The sequence below is a fragment of the Vigna unguiculata genome, chromosome 1 (genome assembly GCF_037176805.1).
Source record: "Vigna unguiculata cultivar grain cowpea cultivar isolate G323 ecotype 2 chromosome 1, ASM3717680v1, whole genome shotgun sequence".
In the NCBI taxonomy this organism is placed as follows: Eukaryota; Viridiplantae; Streptophyta; class Magnoliopsida; order Fabales; family Fabaceae; genus Vigna; species Vigna unguiculata.
This window is the reverse complement of record NC_140792.1, coordinates 6,895,564-6,912,586: the sequence shown is the minus strand read 5'-3', so window position 1 is coordinate 6,912,586 and position 17,023 is coordinate 6,895,564. Positions and strand designations below refer to the sequence as shown.

Below are 17,023 nucleotides of genomic sequence, written 5' to 3'. Positions count from 1 at the left end.
TTCATAAATAATCTATTAAATTTAAATACTTAAATCACATTAGTCCTTCTGGGATACGATATCTAGACTTGTCCACTTGATTATTTGGACGATTTGGTACACTTGTCAATCACGACACAATGGAGTTATCTTTTTTTTTTTTTTAAGAATAGAAGAGAACATATAAGAAATGAAAGAAAAAAATAATAAGTCTTTTTCTCTTTAAAAAATGAAAACATGTGAAAATGGAAGATAATAGAAAATATCTTGATAAATTTTTGTATTCTTTATTATAGTTGAATTTATATTTATTATTTATTAAAGTTAATGTTTTATTTTATAAAAGAAATAAAAATATACTCAATTTCATTTCCATCCATTCTTAATATACCATATATAATTTGAAAAAACTTACAAATATATCACCAATAATTTAAAATACCCAAATAATTTTAAAACATTTCTCAATATATCACCTACAATTTAAAAACTCCAAAAAAGTTTGAGGGGCTATGGAACCAGGGCGGCTCAAGGGTAAAGCGCATGTAAAGCACTTACTTTAGGCCTTAAGGATAAGTAGGCCTCAACAATTTTTTTTACTACTAATATTTCTCTGTTAAATTAAATATAAAATTATGTTTAAGAAAAAAAAGGCCTCAAATGTTTTTTAGTACTAATTAATATACCTCTATTAAACTAATTATAAAATTATGTTTAAGATAAAAAGGCCTCAAAAAAAATATTTTATTAAATTAATTATAAGTTTATGTTTAGAAATAAAATTTAATTAAATTATTATTAGTGTATGTTTATTTTTATTGGTGGTAAAAATGATAATTAATGAATTAAAATATTATTTTAGTAAATTATAATTTTGTTTACAAGAAAGATAATGATTAACTATCTTTATTCTATTATAATAGATCTGGATTCTATTTTCTTCTTTTATCTCTCTATGACTTCTCTTACCTTTCTTTACTTTATTTTTTTTAAGGGTCCTTTTTTTTTAGGATTTTGGCATATTACATCCCTCAAATCTCTTGAATCTCATGCTGTCCGTGTGTACCAATTTTTTCATCCATTTATTGGTTAGTATGGTTTTTCTTTCTATTTGTGTGGTTGTTATATTTATTCTGTTTTGGATTTGTATTAGAATTAGAAATGTGTTTCTTTTGTCCAGTTTTGTTTTTCCGTACTTTTAGATTTACGGGTTGAGAGTTTTTTTTTTTTTTTTTTTTTTTGCATATATCTTAAGTAACAAAGTTTGTAGGTTTGTGAAAAAGTTGAGACTTAGAAACAAAGAAAAGACTTGAGACTTCAAGATACTGCAAGTCTACTATCGAGTATATTTTCTGACAACCAGAATTAGGTTTTATTTTTAATTCATTCATTTTATATATTTATCTTTAATAGTGTTTTATATATTATCATTTTTTGTTTTATATAAAAATATATAAATATGTCAACTAGAAAATTTGAATAGGTTATTCAAAAGAAAAGAAGAATTAAGGCTTTAATTGTATAACAAAAAGGATCTCTGAATAGAAAAGAGCAAATGTTTTGTGTATTACTGTGTAGAGGCTTTAATTGCATAAGAAAAAGGAGCTCTGAATAGAAAAGAGCATATGTCTTGTGTATTACGGTGTATAGATATTTCATTTTTTAAAGAAAAATGCTTAAATCTTGAAAAATCTTTAAAACATGATAATTTGTTGATATTGATGAATTTGATTTAATTTCATAATTAAATATCTTAAGGAAAATTAATTATAGGTTTGGAAAATGATAAACCAATTGAAATTTTTAATTATATAAAAAGAATAATGTTTTTTCCAAATGCATATATAGTTTATAGAATAATATTAACAATTTTAGTGTTGGTTGTTTCAGCCTAAATGAGTTTCTTAGAGCTAAAGATAATAAAAACTTGTTTAAGATAAAAAATGTCTCAAGAAAGATTAAACGGATTAATCCTATTATATATTGAGAAAGAAATTTTTAATGAAATTAATTATGAAAATTTAATAAATAATTTTGCATAAAAAAATTAAAAAAAAATAAATTTTAAATTAAAGGCCTCAATTATTAAGTTTGCTTTAGGCCTCTCAGACTGTTGAGTCGCCCCTACATGACACCCTTGTTTCATGCAAGCTCCGCCATTAACTGCAAGCTTGATGCTACCTACAAATTTCAACAATCATTTCAAGTTAAAAAAATCTGCCTAGATGGAAACATATTGTAAGAGTTTACAAATTTTATTTTGAAGTCTTGGTAAAACTTTGTAAATATTTATTTACATGTATCATTGTTCTAAACTTTTTTATTCTTGATTGCATATGTGTTTTAACGTCATAGGATGTTGCATATGAGACTGATGAACCTTGCAAAATGTAACATACCACTTGCATTGGCATTGTAGAGATCTATAAATAATTTACTTCTATGACCGAAGATGGTACAAGAACGCCCCAAAGCAGGATATTAGACAAAAAATTAATAAATTTAATTTTTTAAAAAATAAAAGATAATTTTTATTTATAATAAGATGATATATATATATATATATATATTTATAATCAAATATAATTTATTTATAGTAAAAGAAAATATATTTATTATTAAGATTAAATATATTATCTTTTCATTAAGTTATAGACAATTTTTTTTCTTCTGAATATGTTTTTTTATTAATAATTATTTTAATTGAAAAAATAATTAAGTTTTAAAAAATTAACAGTCAATTAATAAGATAATTATTTTAATTTCAAAAAAATAATATTTTTTGAAGAGTACAATTGAATAAATAATGTATATATAAATATGTTTATTTATAGTATATGAAAATATAATACCTTCAAGTTATACTATAATTATGAAATATAGAAATGTGGAAATATATATAGTAAATGAAAATATATGTATGATTAACAAAAAATATACTTTTTCATAAAATTATAGATAATTTTATTTATTTTCTGATATTTTTTGTTATTATTTATTGTTTTAATTTAAAAAAATAAAAATATTTATTTGTAATTTAAAAAAATATTATTTATTAAAGAGTAAAATTGAATAAAAAATATTAATGTTAAAAAGAATATATTATTTGTATATAATGCATTACAAAATATAAACATATGAAAATATAAAGTATATAAATGTGGAAGGAAAAGTGGTTCTTAAAGATTTTTTTATCTTGGACTCCTGATGAAAATAAACGTGCACACTATGATATAATAGCCAAAAGTATAATTTCATTTGCACTAATATTGGATGAATTGTACATGGTATCAATTTGTCAATCTGTCAAGAAAATGTGGGATGTATTACAAGTGACTCTTGAAGGAACAAATGAAGTCAAAAAAAGCTAGAGAGAACACACCCATCCAGAAATATGAAAGGTTTAGGATGAAGGTTAAAGAGACAATCTTTGATGTGCATAAAAGATTCACACATATAGTGAACCACCTCATAGTCTTAGGAACGACCTTTGACAAGGAAGAATTGAATATCAAGATTTTGATAAGTTTTAATAGATCATGGCAACCTAAAGTCATTGCTATATCATAATCCAGATATCTCACCGCAATGAATATGGAAACCCTTTTTGGGAAACTAAGGGAAAATGGGTTGGAACTTGGAAGACAAAAAGAGGAAGAGGAAGGAGAGAAAAGGCAAAGCATTGCATTGAAAGTTGCTACAAAATCTATCAACAAGAGCAATGCTAGCATATTTGAAGAAATGGGAGATAAAAAAGATGAAAATTCTGATTCTGAGACATTGAACCTAATGGTAAAACGTTTTTCAAAGTTTTTGAAATACAAAAATAAATCCAATGGAAATACTATAAGAAAAAGAAAATTTTCATTCAAGAAACAAGATTCACCAAGCACACCAAGATGCTATGGATGTGGCAAATATGGCTATATCAAGCTTGATTGTCCAGTTCTCAAAATCAAAAAGAAATGGGAGGAAAAGAGTGAGGCATCAAACAAGTCAAAGAGAGTGAAGAAAACATATATTGTTTGGGAGGACAATGACTCTATCACTTCCAGCGATTCGAGTGAAAGACATAACGAAGAAACAAATTTATGCTTAATGGTTAATACAAAATCCTATGCCAACAATGTAAGTAGTCCTGAATCCATGGATGAAAGTTATGAATGCAAATTTCATCAATTAATTGATGTGTATAATGAACTGCATGATGATGCTAGAAATTTGCAATATTCTAATAACATACATAAGGGTGAAACCATATGGCTTGAGAATAGAGTAAAACAACTAGAAGCAGATAATAAAGAGTTGAAAACTAAACTAGAAAACATGGAAAAGCATAATAGTTGTAATTACAAGAAAAATGTAATTAGTTGTGAAAATTGTTCCAAACAATTAGAGAGAATAAAATATCCAATGACCACACTTACTAGATTTACTCTAGGAAGAAATAATTTGGATGCAATTCTAGGTTCTCAATGGAGTGTCTTAAACAGAGAAGGCATAGGCTATGTAGAATATGCTAATCAATTAGGACATCGATTAGAATCCACAAAATTCATTAACATGAGCAAACCTTCTTTTATTATGTGTTTTTACTGTTGTGAAATTGGACATGCATCAAATAAATGTTATTTCAAGAGATCTGGAGTTCTTGAAGTTAAATACAAATGGGTACTTGCATCCTCTTAACATGTTTTGCAGTTGAGTCTTAAAGCCAAAGAGCCTATATGGTATCTGGACAGTGGTTGCTCAAGACACATGATGGGGGATGCAAAGAAATTCAACAAAATATCATACAAGGCAAGTGGTCATGTTACCTATGGTGATAACAATAAAGGTAAAATTTTGGGTGTAAGCAAGGTAATAAGTTCTTCTTTCATTGTCATTAAAAATGTACTGTTAGTTGAATGACTAAAACATAATTTCCTTAGCATAAGCCAATTGTGTGATAAAAGGCTGGAAGTTACTTTTGAGACAAACCATTGCTTGATATGTTGGAAAGAGTGCTTGTTGGAAAGAGAATTCAAAATATCTACATGGTTGATTTTGAAAATACTGATTTTAATTATATTCTTTGCTTATTTGTTAAAAAGGATGATCCATGGATTTGGCATAAAAGCCTTGCACACATTCACATGGCACACCAAACTAGTTAAAAGAAAATTAGTAAATGGTTTGCCTGAAATTAAATTTGAGCCAGATAGACTATGTGATGCATGTCAAAAGGGTAAGCAAGTTAAAACTTCCTTCAAATCAAAGCAACTAGTTTGTACATCTAATGCATTAGAACTAATACTTATGGATTTGTTTGGACCATCTAGAAATAGGAGCATTGGAGTAAATTATTATGCCTTAGTCTTATTAGATGATTACTCAAGGTATACTTGGATATTCTTTATCCCAACCAAAAATGATACATTCAAAGTCTTTAAGAAAATTGCCAATGTTATACAAAATGAGAAAGATTTACGAATAAAATCCATCAGAAGTTATCATGGGGGTGAATTTCAAAATGCTATTTTTGAAACCTTTTGTGAAGAAAATGTGATTTCACACAATTTTTCAGCACTAAGAACACCACAACAAAATTGTGTTTTAGAAAGGAAAAATATATCTTTGGTAGAATTGTCAAGAACCATGTTAAATGAAAATAACTTCCTAAAATATTTTTGGGTTGATGCAATAAGTACTACATGTTATGTGCTAAATAGAGTTTTAATAAAACCTATTTTGAAATTAACACCCTATGAACTCTTTAAAGGAAGAAAACCAATTATCTCTCATTTGAAAATTTTTGGTTGCAAATGGTTTATATTGAACAATGAACAATGACAAATCTAACATTGGCAAATTTGACTCCAAGGCTGATGAAGGTATATTCTTAGGTTACTCTCTTAATAGCAAAGCATATAGAGTTTATAACAAAAGAACTTTGACTATTGAGGAATCAATCCATGTTGCATTTCATGAATGTTTGGAAACCTATACTAACATGTTTGAATCTAGAAAAAGCGAAGAGTTTCTTAAGACAAGGAGAGATTTAGCTAGAAAGCCTCAAATTGTCCAAATTGAAGAGAAAACTTTGATACAGTCATAGATAATCAACTAGATAATCAATTAGATGCTTTGTCAAAATTATGGACCACACCAAAAGACATGTCCCTAGATAACGTGATAAGAGATATATCAAAAGGTGTCTCTACAAGGAAGCAACTAAGTTAATTGTGTCTAAATGTGTCATTTGTATCCCAAATAGAGCCAAAGGGAGTAGATGATGCTCTCAATGATGAGAATTGGTATCTTGCAATGCAAAAGGAGCTTAACAAATTTAAGAGAAATTAAGTTTGGGATTTAGTACCTCGGAGATCAAATTCTACAAGTGATTAGAACAAAATGGATATTTAGAAACAAGCTGAATGATAGTGGTTGCATTGTGAAAAAAAAGTAAGACTAGTAGCTAAAGGATATAGTCAAGAAGAAGGGATTGATTACAATGAGACTTATGCGCCTGTGGCTAGGTTGGAAGCCATAAGAATTCTTCTAACTATTGCACCAATGTTGGACTTTAAACTTTAAAGTGGACGTGAAAAGTGTATTTCTAGTTGGATACATCAAAGAGAAAGTATTTGTGGAACAACCTCCAGGATTTCAAGATTATGAATGTTAATTTCTGAGTTTTTTTTTAATTTTTTTAATTTTATTATTTTTTAATTGTTTTTTTTTAATTTTATGCCCTGTGTTAATATCTAGTATTTTTTATTTTATTTTTTACTTGTTTTACTTTTTTACTTTTTTTTATTTTTATTTTTTTGTTTTCTATTTTAATTTTAATTTTTTTTTTAATTTTTTCTAATTTTTTAGTTTCTTTTTAATTTTTAAATTTGTTTTTTATTTTAAAGACCTATTAAAACTGTAATTTAAATATAACTAATGAATAAAATGGTTGTTCTTAAGGATAGAAACAAAGAGAAGCTTACCTAGTGAATAAAACCGAATGAATAAGGAAAAAATGGAGAGATTGTACGAAAGTGACACCAACAATGACAATGTGCAAGAGTATCAAGAGAGGACGAAGTAGTGGGAAGACGAAAGTTTGAGGGTTTATTGATGCAAATGGCCAGCATACAAGGGAAGTTAAAAGAAGGTGGGAAAGACATAACCCTGACATTCAACATGTCCTGCCAAGACAACATTTTAAATCTTTGGCTTAATATCAAATTTGGTCTTAGTTTTTGTTTGAAAATTTTGTTTTGATTTAATTTTTTAATTTTATTTTATTTGGTTTTGATTTTTGTAATTTGTGTTCAATTTAATTATTTTGTCTCACAACATTTGAATTTAGTAATGCCATGTGAAAAGTGCATGTAAAAATTAAAAAAAAAAGACAAGAAATTGACATGTGACATAAAATTTAAAAAACATAAAAGAATAATAATAAAAAAAATCATAAATTGACACATGACAAGCATTACTCACGTGTCATTACCAATTTAAACGAAATCAAACAAAAAGACTAAAGACTAAGTTGAATGCAAATTGCAAAAATCAAGACCAAATCGAACAAAATTTAAAAACTATGACCAAAACTAATTTTTCAAACGAAAACTAAGACTAAATGTGATATTAAGCCTAAATGTTTTTAATATATATTGGTTGTTGTGATGCTTCCGACATACTTATCATGTATCCAAGCTTTGGTCTAAGAGGCTGGTAGTTTGGACATCTTCCAAAGTCCAATCTAGGTAGTTCGACGAGATTTTACGCATCATACTTGGGCTTGACATACTCGCTATGTATCCAAGCTTAAGCCTTGGAGGCTGATGGTCTGAACGTTTTCCAAAGTCCTACCTAAATAGTTCGATGAGATCTTATGTGTCATTCCTTCACTTGACATACTCGTCATGTATCCAAGCTTAGGTCACAAAGGCTAGTGGACTAGACGTCTTCCAAAAGTCCCGGTCTAGGTAGTTCGATGAAATCTTATGTATCACACTTGGGCTTGACATACTCTCTATATATCCAAGCTTAGGCCTCGGAGGCGAGTGGTCTAGACATTTTCCAAAGTCTTACCTTAGTAAGTTTGATAAGATCTTATGCGTCAAACTTGCACTCGACATACTTGTCATGTATCGAAGCTTGGACCTCGAAGGCTAGTGATCTGAATGTCTTCTGAAGTCAGGCGATGTTTCCACATCATTCTTTACATGTTATCTAGAGGGGAAGCCTTAGCAAGAGTGGCAATAATTAGAACATTTTAGGTAGAGCTTGCATATAAGTGGATCGATTTATTCACCTCGGATTGGGGACAACACGATATATGTAGGGGCGAGACAATATCAGGGTGTGGGTCACGTAATAGAAACCACAACCCTCTTCCATATACCTCATTCCTTGTATGTCTACTGAAAAACACGGGATAGATCTAATTGCCAATTTACCACATATTTAAGGATAGTTAACACATACAAATAGACAAACTGAGAAAATTACTAGAAAAGAGAGTGAATACTTCTTATTTAGATTCCTACTTCGAGTTTAGGCCAGAACAATTAGGAACAACCTTTTGATTCAATTGAAAAATTTTACTCCCTATTTTTAGGTGTTCTGTGATTCCTTTGTGTGCTGGTTTTTGCATTGATTGTTTGTGAGGGAGGTAGAGCAATGTCTACGTGTATTAGAATGGATAAAATGGATGATGACGAGGGATGAATCAATCTGTGACGGTAAATAAGGATGAAAATGCAGAGATGGAGAAGGTAAGCAAGATTAAAGAATGAGGTGAAATTAGGATCGACCTAGGACAAAAGATTTGGATACACAACCAATAGACCAGAAAAGCTACATGTTCTTATGAGATAATTGCCACCTCAATGTGGAGATTTAAGAAGAGCACAACAATAAGTGGAGATTTAGAAATGAAGAGAATGGAATGTGCAAGGAGGTAAAGGAAGGGAGAACGTTTTCAAGAGAAACATATGCAAAAAATTGTAAAATATGTGACATTACAAGTTCTTTCCAATTGACACATCATTAATACCTTTTCCTTTTTAAATTTTAAAAAAATTCCCCCATGTTTATAACCAATGAAAATATATGTATGAGGATATTGATAACCGTGCATGATCAACAAGACTTAGACTCTTCGACCTTCGAACTCATGCCTACAAGGTTGTGAACCGTCAGATACATATGGGTGTCGATCAAATTAAATGTCTCGTCCATCAATATTATGACAAATTATTTGTTAAAAGATATACATCAGTTATAAACAACTACATTTTGCCATATTGGTGACGTCACCTACATACTCTAATTTAGATTAGAAAATAATTATTTTTTAATTTTATTTGATTGAGAAAAATATATTGAATCAAAATTCTCAACAAATAGGTATTCACATATTAAACACAATCCAACTTAACTACCATGCAATGCAATGGGTGATGATTTTGTAATTTAATAACCCGATATATCTCCATTAAATATGAGATATAGTCTCGATCTGAAATGGATGTAATAAAAAAATATACAATTGAAAATAATACAAAAAAAATGACAATAAATAAAGGGGTCAAAAATAGAAAAAAGAAAAAGATAGAGAACATTTAAAACAAACATGAAAAATAAAAAAATTATTGGGGAAAAAAAGATAAAGAATGAGAGAAAATATGTAAGGCCCAATCATTTATGCCTAATGTTTAAAGGTTGGCCTTAAATCTGTTGGGCCTAAGGGCTGGCCCATAGGTGCTAAGGCCCCTAAAGCAGCCTAACCCTTCCATTCTGCATTGACTTACATAATCAGAGCCTTACTACTCCTCCCTTTTCTCTCCACAAAACCTTTGCTAGGGTTTGGGGATCCATCCAAGTTCAAGTGAGCTCAACCTCCTTCTTCCACTCACGTAAGTTATTTTCGTGCACATTCCTCTCTTTTAGTTTGACCTTCGTGATTTTTATTTGGGTTCCTTGTAATAATCTCGTGCTCCATCTGTATTAAGGTTTTCAGCTCCTAAATCTACTCTAGGAACTGTCATACTCATTTGCTTAAGTTTCAGAGTCATTCGGCTAGCTCTTTCCAGGTAAGGGAAGCTAGGGTCTTTAGTACTTTCCGTAAATTTATCTGTTTCAGCCATGCTTCTCGTCTTGTATGGACTGTATGCTATTGTGAATGTGTGAACTGCCTGGTTATTCATTTTGGGTATGAAGGTATGGCTGCTGCAAGTACGAACAGGGGCGAGAACTGATAATCTCGCCCAAGCGAGCTTGTCTCGCCTAAGCGAGACTAGCAGAGACTCGCTCAGGCCTTTTGCGTGAGCTGTCGCTCAGGCGACCCATCTTCGTTTTGAGCGAGAGAATGTCTCGCTCAGGTGAGGAGATCTCGCCTAAGGGAGCTAGTGCAGATCCTGATTGTCGAGCTCTCGCCTAGGCGAAAGGAGCTCGCCTGAGCGAGAGTCCCTCTCGCCTGAGCGAGAGTCCCTCTCGCCTGAGCGAGACCTTTCTGCTTGAGCGAGAAGTTGGGCGAGAATGCGGCTTGTTCTGTTGTTTCTCTGTTCTCAAATGTTGGCTATATGTTTGTATTGATCTTGCCTTTAAAGTATGAATTAGGTGATTATGTATGAATGAGATAATCTATAGTCTGTGATGGATGAGTTTAACATGATTTGGGCATGTTGCATGTATGGATGGTTTCATGGATTGAGAATGATGAGTATATATGGATTTGACATGGAATATGAATGATGGTTGGTTATAAAGGTTGGCATGAGATTTATATGCATGATAAGTATTTACTTGGTTGGTGGAATATGATTCGTATGTGGTTAGGACGTAATCCCACGATAGTTTCGTGGTGGTGCCTCATTGGTTAGGGCGTAATTCCACGAGCCTCTAGGTGAGACCTCATGGTGGTGCCTCAGTTGGTCGGGACGTAATTCCATGACCCTTGTTAGTGGAAGTTCATGGTGGTGCCCCATCTATATAATTTAGTAAGGATTCAAGGTAAGGTTGCATTCTGACACTCAAAAGAGCTAGTTAGTCTCACATAGAGCGTACTGACTCTAGTGGTGAGAGTAGCAGGAGGCCTGAAATTCATTAAGGACTAACCTTATGTGTGTGGGATGTGACATTATAACAATTAGCTCGGTAGAGTAGGGAAGTCCACCACAAGTGCAAGCATCCGCTAAATCTGACTAATTATATGTATCTGGATGGGTCATGTCTGAGTCTTAGTGTATTGTTTGGAAAGTCATAACATGATTAGATGATGTGTGTATATTTGACCATGATAAATTCTTTTACGCTCTAGCTTACCCTTTTGTTTGTTGTATGTTTTGTGGTGTGGATCTCTCTCTTTGCGATGATCATTAATTTATTGATGTGAGCAGATGCGAGAAATACTCGTGGTCAACAGGGCGATGGTGGCTCCGCTGCATAGCCATTTGGTCTAGTTTCCGCTTTTGGGCTTTTCTTTTAGGGCTATGGCCCATGTATCGTCTGGCCATTGGGTTTTATTTTTGGAATACTATCGTTACTTTATTATACTTTGTTATTGGCATCATGGTATGCTTAGTTTCTCTCTTGTCTTCTTTTGAACAATTATATGAAGTAAGGTTTATTCTCCAGGACCGTGCTATTATATTATTCAATGTGACTCCTCCTTTAATTAGGGTTATTAATTAAATGGGGTGTTACAAAACAAAAAATGCAGAATCGTGAAGCACTACCATTGTAGTTCACAAACAAATCTTATCTATAAGGGAATAGTTTTTTCTGTACAAATTTATGCCTATGCAATAATCAGAGCAATTTAGCAGCACCTTTTATATAATTAATGGCTTCCACCTCAGAAATTTGTTCTCCCTCTACCAACCCTTTAATTAAGGAGTTGCGATGCGATACACTTTATTAGGGGCACATAATGGTAGCTCCTCAGATTTGAAACGTTCAATATCAAAAAGCGAAGACCTGGATAAAGTAACATAAATGTCATGCTAATACAGACCAACATCAACTTTCAACATGCTTGTTTTGGTATTTGACAGTAGTTGATGTTTCTCTAATTATAAAAAACTATCTAGGGATCAAGGTTACCAGCATCAACTTTCAGTTTGGAAAGTGGTTTTAAGAAATCCTCAATAAGTTCTCCAACATTTCCTAAACTTTGTGCACCCTTATCATCCTCATCTTTAGAGTCTGAGCTCGAAATTAGTGTATGCTTGCAAAGGGGAAAGAACAGAAAAAATATTTATTGAGTACTTGCCGATAAAAAGGAATAAAAATAAGATAGACAGACAGAAATGAACACGAAAGATGTACAAAATGGAACATTGCCATTATGTTTTCATTTTTATTGAAAAACACTGAAAAAATATTTATTTTGTTTTCAATTTTCAGTGGATTTTTTAAGATTTTTTTCTTTCTAAAATGTACTTAAACATATTTTTATGAAAATAAAACAAAAGGTGCTCAAAATAAAGGGGACCAAACCCATTAGTAGAACATCAAAGTCCCTTTTTCGACCCAAATCATCTGATTATCTTGTGAACCATTGGGAACAATTAGTTGAGCATTCAACTCAATTCTCACACGACAGCTCCATGAAAAACGGTAATGGAAACTACATTACCAACTCCAAATCATAGAAAAATTTCATGGCTAATCTACACTTCCCTTGACAAATGCTTGAGACCTTTATGAAAAAATGGCAAAAGCTAACAAAAAAGAATAACTTCAAAAATTTGACTACAAATATCATAAATGCTCATGGAAAAATTGAAATGAATGAAATATGTTCATCTGATTCAAAAATGTATTTGTGAGACAGTACATTACACTTACACTCAAAATAAAGGGAAAAACTACATTACCGAATGAGGGCCTATTTGCGAGACTAAGTCTTGTGGTAGTTTAGATGCAAGTGTAGGCCAAAATGGACTTAACGTCTAGCGAACCTGCAAAATATGAATGCCACTTTAACACTAAATTAAGGAATTTCATGCACATCTCAAGTAGCATAAATGTCATGTGTATGGTAGGAAAGAAATAGATAACATCACACCCTCTCTCTGACCAGAAGAGAGAAAAATAAGTTAATTTTATTTTATATCCCTAAGAGGGAAAGGACATACATCATTATAACAAATTCTTATCGCTTGAATCACATCCCATATAGACTGGAATAGATGGGCCTTTAAGGATTTGGTAACAGCCTTGCCAGTTAGCCAAACTTCCAAGCAAGCGTGCATATATTTTGCAATGGAATCAAGATTATATCCCTCTTCTAAAATTAGTACAATCCTACCTTCAGCAAAATTCATCAACTGAAATAAAAGAAAAAAGTTCTGTTACTGATATAGAGACCAACATATTGAACTTGTATAAGTCTACGAATTTCAACACAGAATCACATACTAGTTGGCCGTAGTCATTGAGGAAAAAAGTATGAATAAAGGACCCACCATATTTCAGTCAAATATATGTGTTTATTATGTTCCTTTTTCAATAGAGGATCCACCATAAGATTTTCGTCCTTCTCTCTATAGTACGTGAAGTCATAAAAGACTTTTTCTTTGCTTCTCTTTCTCTTTCATTTTCCTTCTCTTTTGTCTTTTTCTCTTTGTCAAAACTCGAATACAGTACACTATTCTCTCGCCTTTATTGCTTTATTTCTGCCATGGAGAGAGGTAAGGAAAAAGAAGCGGTGCCAATAGTCAAGGACACCGTGTGGGTTTACTGTACGACAGGAAGATGTGCAAACACTAGTCGCCAGATGAGGCAAACCGTGTGGAGAATCCATGATAGAGAGACCAGTATTCTGCATCACCACAATTCGCATTCTCCCAGGTAACATTTATATTATATCCAACCCCTTCTGCTTCTCCGACCTTAGTATAAAACTCGTCGTCATTAGTCTAGGAAGCAAGATGTGGTCCCACACTGCAAAGTAATCTGCATTACCACAATTCACATTCTCGCAGGGGACATTTATATTATATCCAACCCCTTCTCCTTCTCTGACCTTAGTATAAAACCTATCGTCATTAGCAAGATAAAAATTCCTAGACTCATGCCTGTATTAAGAAACAACTACAAGATCAACAACCAACTAATAAGATTGACTAGAAAACATGTGAAAATAATTAACATAAACACACCTGTGAACGGAGAAGAATAAAACTCGAGAATCATACCAGAACATCTTTTGATTACCATTTCCATGATGGACATCCCAATCAACGATCAAAATTTTCTTCAAATCTAGATCATGCTGTCGCAAACAGAAAAATCAGAAAAATAATGACTAAAAAAATTCTTTGGAAATGGTAGTAGGTGTACTCACTCTTTCCTTTAGTAGATAGCTTACAACAACTGCTACGTTGTTAAAGATACAAAATACCATTCCTTTTTTTCCATTCTGCATGATGACCCGGAGGTCTAACAATGGAAACAGCGGATTCCAATTCCCCACTTGCCACCTTTTCAACAACCTACTTGCCAACAAACCAAGGTTAGAGATGACAAAGGAAAAGAATATGGAAACAATGCCTAAAGTAAGAATCTTTATATAAAAAAGAATGGAAGGTAGTACCTGTATGCTAGAACCAGCCGCCAAAAATGCAGCTTCAGAAGACCCTTCGTTGAAATAGATGGAATCCCATTCGGAGGTCAACTCAATCCTTCGCAATTTGAATTTCTTGGAACTAATGTTCTTCATTGTACTCACATGGTTTATTGAATGTACCAAGCGCAAATGTTTGTCTTGAGCTTTCTTGGCATCTATAAGAACGCAACTGCATGAACAAATGCATGAACAAAATAAGCACGTTAAAGATAACACAGACTAAAAATAAAGATAAATTGACTAAAAAGAAATAAGCAAGATTCTAATATGCTAACAAGACTAAAGAAAGAAATGTGCATGACTTACCGTTGAGGAACACCGACGCTTTCGAGTTTATTCCAAATTGACTTAATGCGGTCAGGATTTTCGACATGGTTTGCCTCATCCGGTGACTGGTGTTTGCACATCTGCTGTCGTAAAGTAAACCCATGCGACGTTCTTGACTAATGGCACCGCTTTCTTTTTCCTTACCTCTCTCCATGGCAGAAATGAAGCAATGGAGGCGAGAGAATAGTGTACTGTATTGGAGTTTTGACAAAGAGAAAAAAACAAAAGAGAAGGAAAACGAGAGAAAAAGAGAAGCAAAGAAAAAATCTGTTATGACTTCACGTACTACAGAGAGAAGGAGGGAAAGGTTATGGTGGGTCCTCTATTGAAAAAGAAACCTAATAAACACAGATATTAGACTGAATGACTACGGTCAACTAGTTTGTGATTCTGTGTTGAAATTTGTAGACTTTTACTAGTGAAGAACGAAAATTAAAAGAATATTATGAGAGATAAAATGAAAATACATTATACGTTCATCATGTCATCATCAAATATACGAAAACAAAAAAGACTTTTTTTTAAATGTATCAAACTATGCTTTGTTTATTTTTAATTTGTTTAAAAGTTGACAAAGTATATAAAACTAGACTCAACTTGCTGGCTAATCCAAAACTGGGTCGGGGTATGAGCATGAACCGTGACTCTTTACCAAACATAAGGCATAGTTAAATAAAATACAACTTTGATCATATCATATTCAGTTAAAAGATTAATTTAAATATAATATTAAGGGAACATGGTTTAAGCAATATTAAATTTTGAAAGTTAAGCAACTCCAATTTTTTAATGGTATGTGATACTTGAACTAAGTACTTTTTACTTTGTTGTACTTAACAACTCTTTTATTTTTTTTTCACGAATACATTTGAGGAAGAGAAATCAAAGACCAAAGTTAAAGTTAGCATTAGTTTAGGATAATCACGTTGGCGTAGTGGAATTGAATAATTTGATTATGTTTATAAACCATTTTAAAAATATGGTGCCAGCAAATGCTTATATTATGCATTAGAACAATACATTATAAAAAAATAAAATTATATTGTATTTTCCATGCATTTTACATGTTGGTAGATTGATATTAAAATGTTAATTAGTTTATAGCTCAATAAAGACCAACTTGGATTTCAAAATCAGAGTATGACAACGAAATCACAATTTTAACTCTACAAATTTGAGAAAAAATATATATACCAACTTTCAAAATAAGAATAAAAACATTGAACAATAATTCAAGTCAGTCAAACGACAATTCTGACAATCTATTACACAAAGACAAATACGATTTTTTTTATACTGGGCAAACCACTTTTCATAATTATGAGAATAGGCGTTTTTTTAAAAATTTATGAATTTGGACCAAATATGCTAGAGGTGCATGTTTTCTCATGAAAAAATCGTGAGAAGGTGTGCGTTTTTGGGTTAGAGAGAGAGAGAGAGAAATCGTGTGGGACCAAACGTTTTATAATTTAGAAAACGTAGGGGTAGGCATTTTCTACTAGAAAATGTAGGGGGTAGGACATTTTCTAATTGAAAACGTGTAGGGGTAGCACGTTTGTAGGTATTTAATTTTTTTTCTATTCGCACCCTCAATCCTTTATTTCGGTTTCGAATACTCATATACTTTTGGTAAATAATGCTATGTGAACCTCCTTCAAGTCCTTATATATACAATAACACCACCATATATTATTTTACCAAATTTTCTCTACATACACCGCTCACTTCACAGCTTACGAAGTCAAACAACCTACAGTGCAAGCAAAACTTTCAACTATGAGATCCCAATTCTCGCAAGCAGTAGCTTGTATTGATAAAATCCCCTTACACAAGTGGTCTCAAGCTTATGATGAGGGGTGGAGGTACACCCACATGATAACAAACTTGGCGGAGTGCATGAACTAGGCACAAATGAGGACTATTGGTCAACATATACAAGTCCTAATTTCATTCCAGACCCACAAACTAGGTGCAAGACTTCCGGACGACCAACAACGACAAGGATCCATGACGAAATGGATCAATCGATTACGGATGAAACAAAAAAATGTTCTTATTGTCGCATTAAGGGTCATCATTCCAGACGATTGTAATCGATTA

At 31.9% G+C, this 17,023-nt stretch overlaps 1 pseudogene; it reads right to left on the bottom strand.

Moving 5' to 3' along the window:
* Positions 1–13,416: 13,416 nt before the first annotated feature.
* LOC114187698 (histone deacetylase 5-like) lies at positions 13,417–15,077 on the bottom strand (annotated as a pseudogene).
* Positions 15,078–17,023: the final 1,946 nt, after the last annotated feature.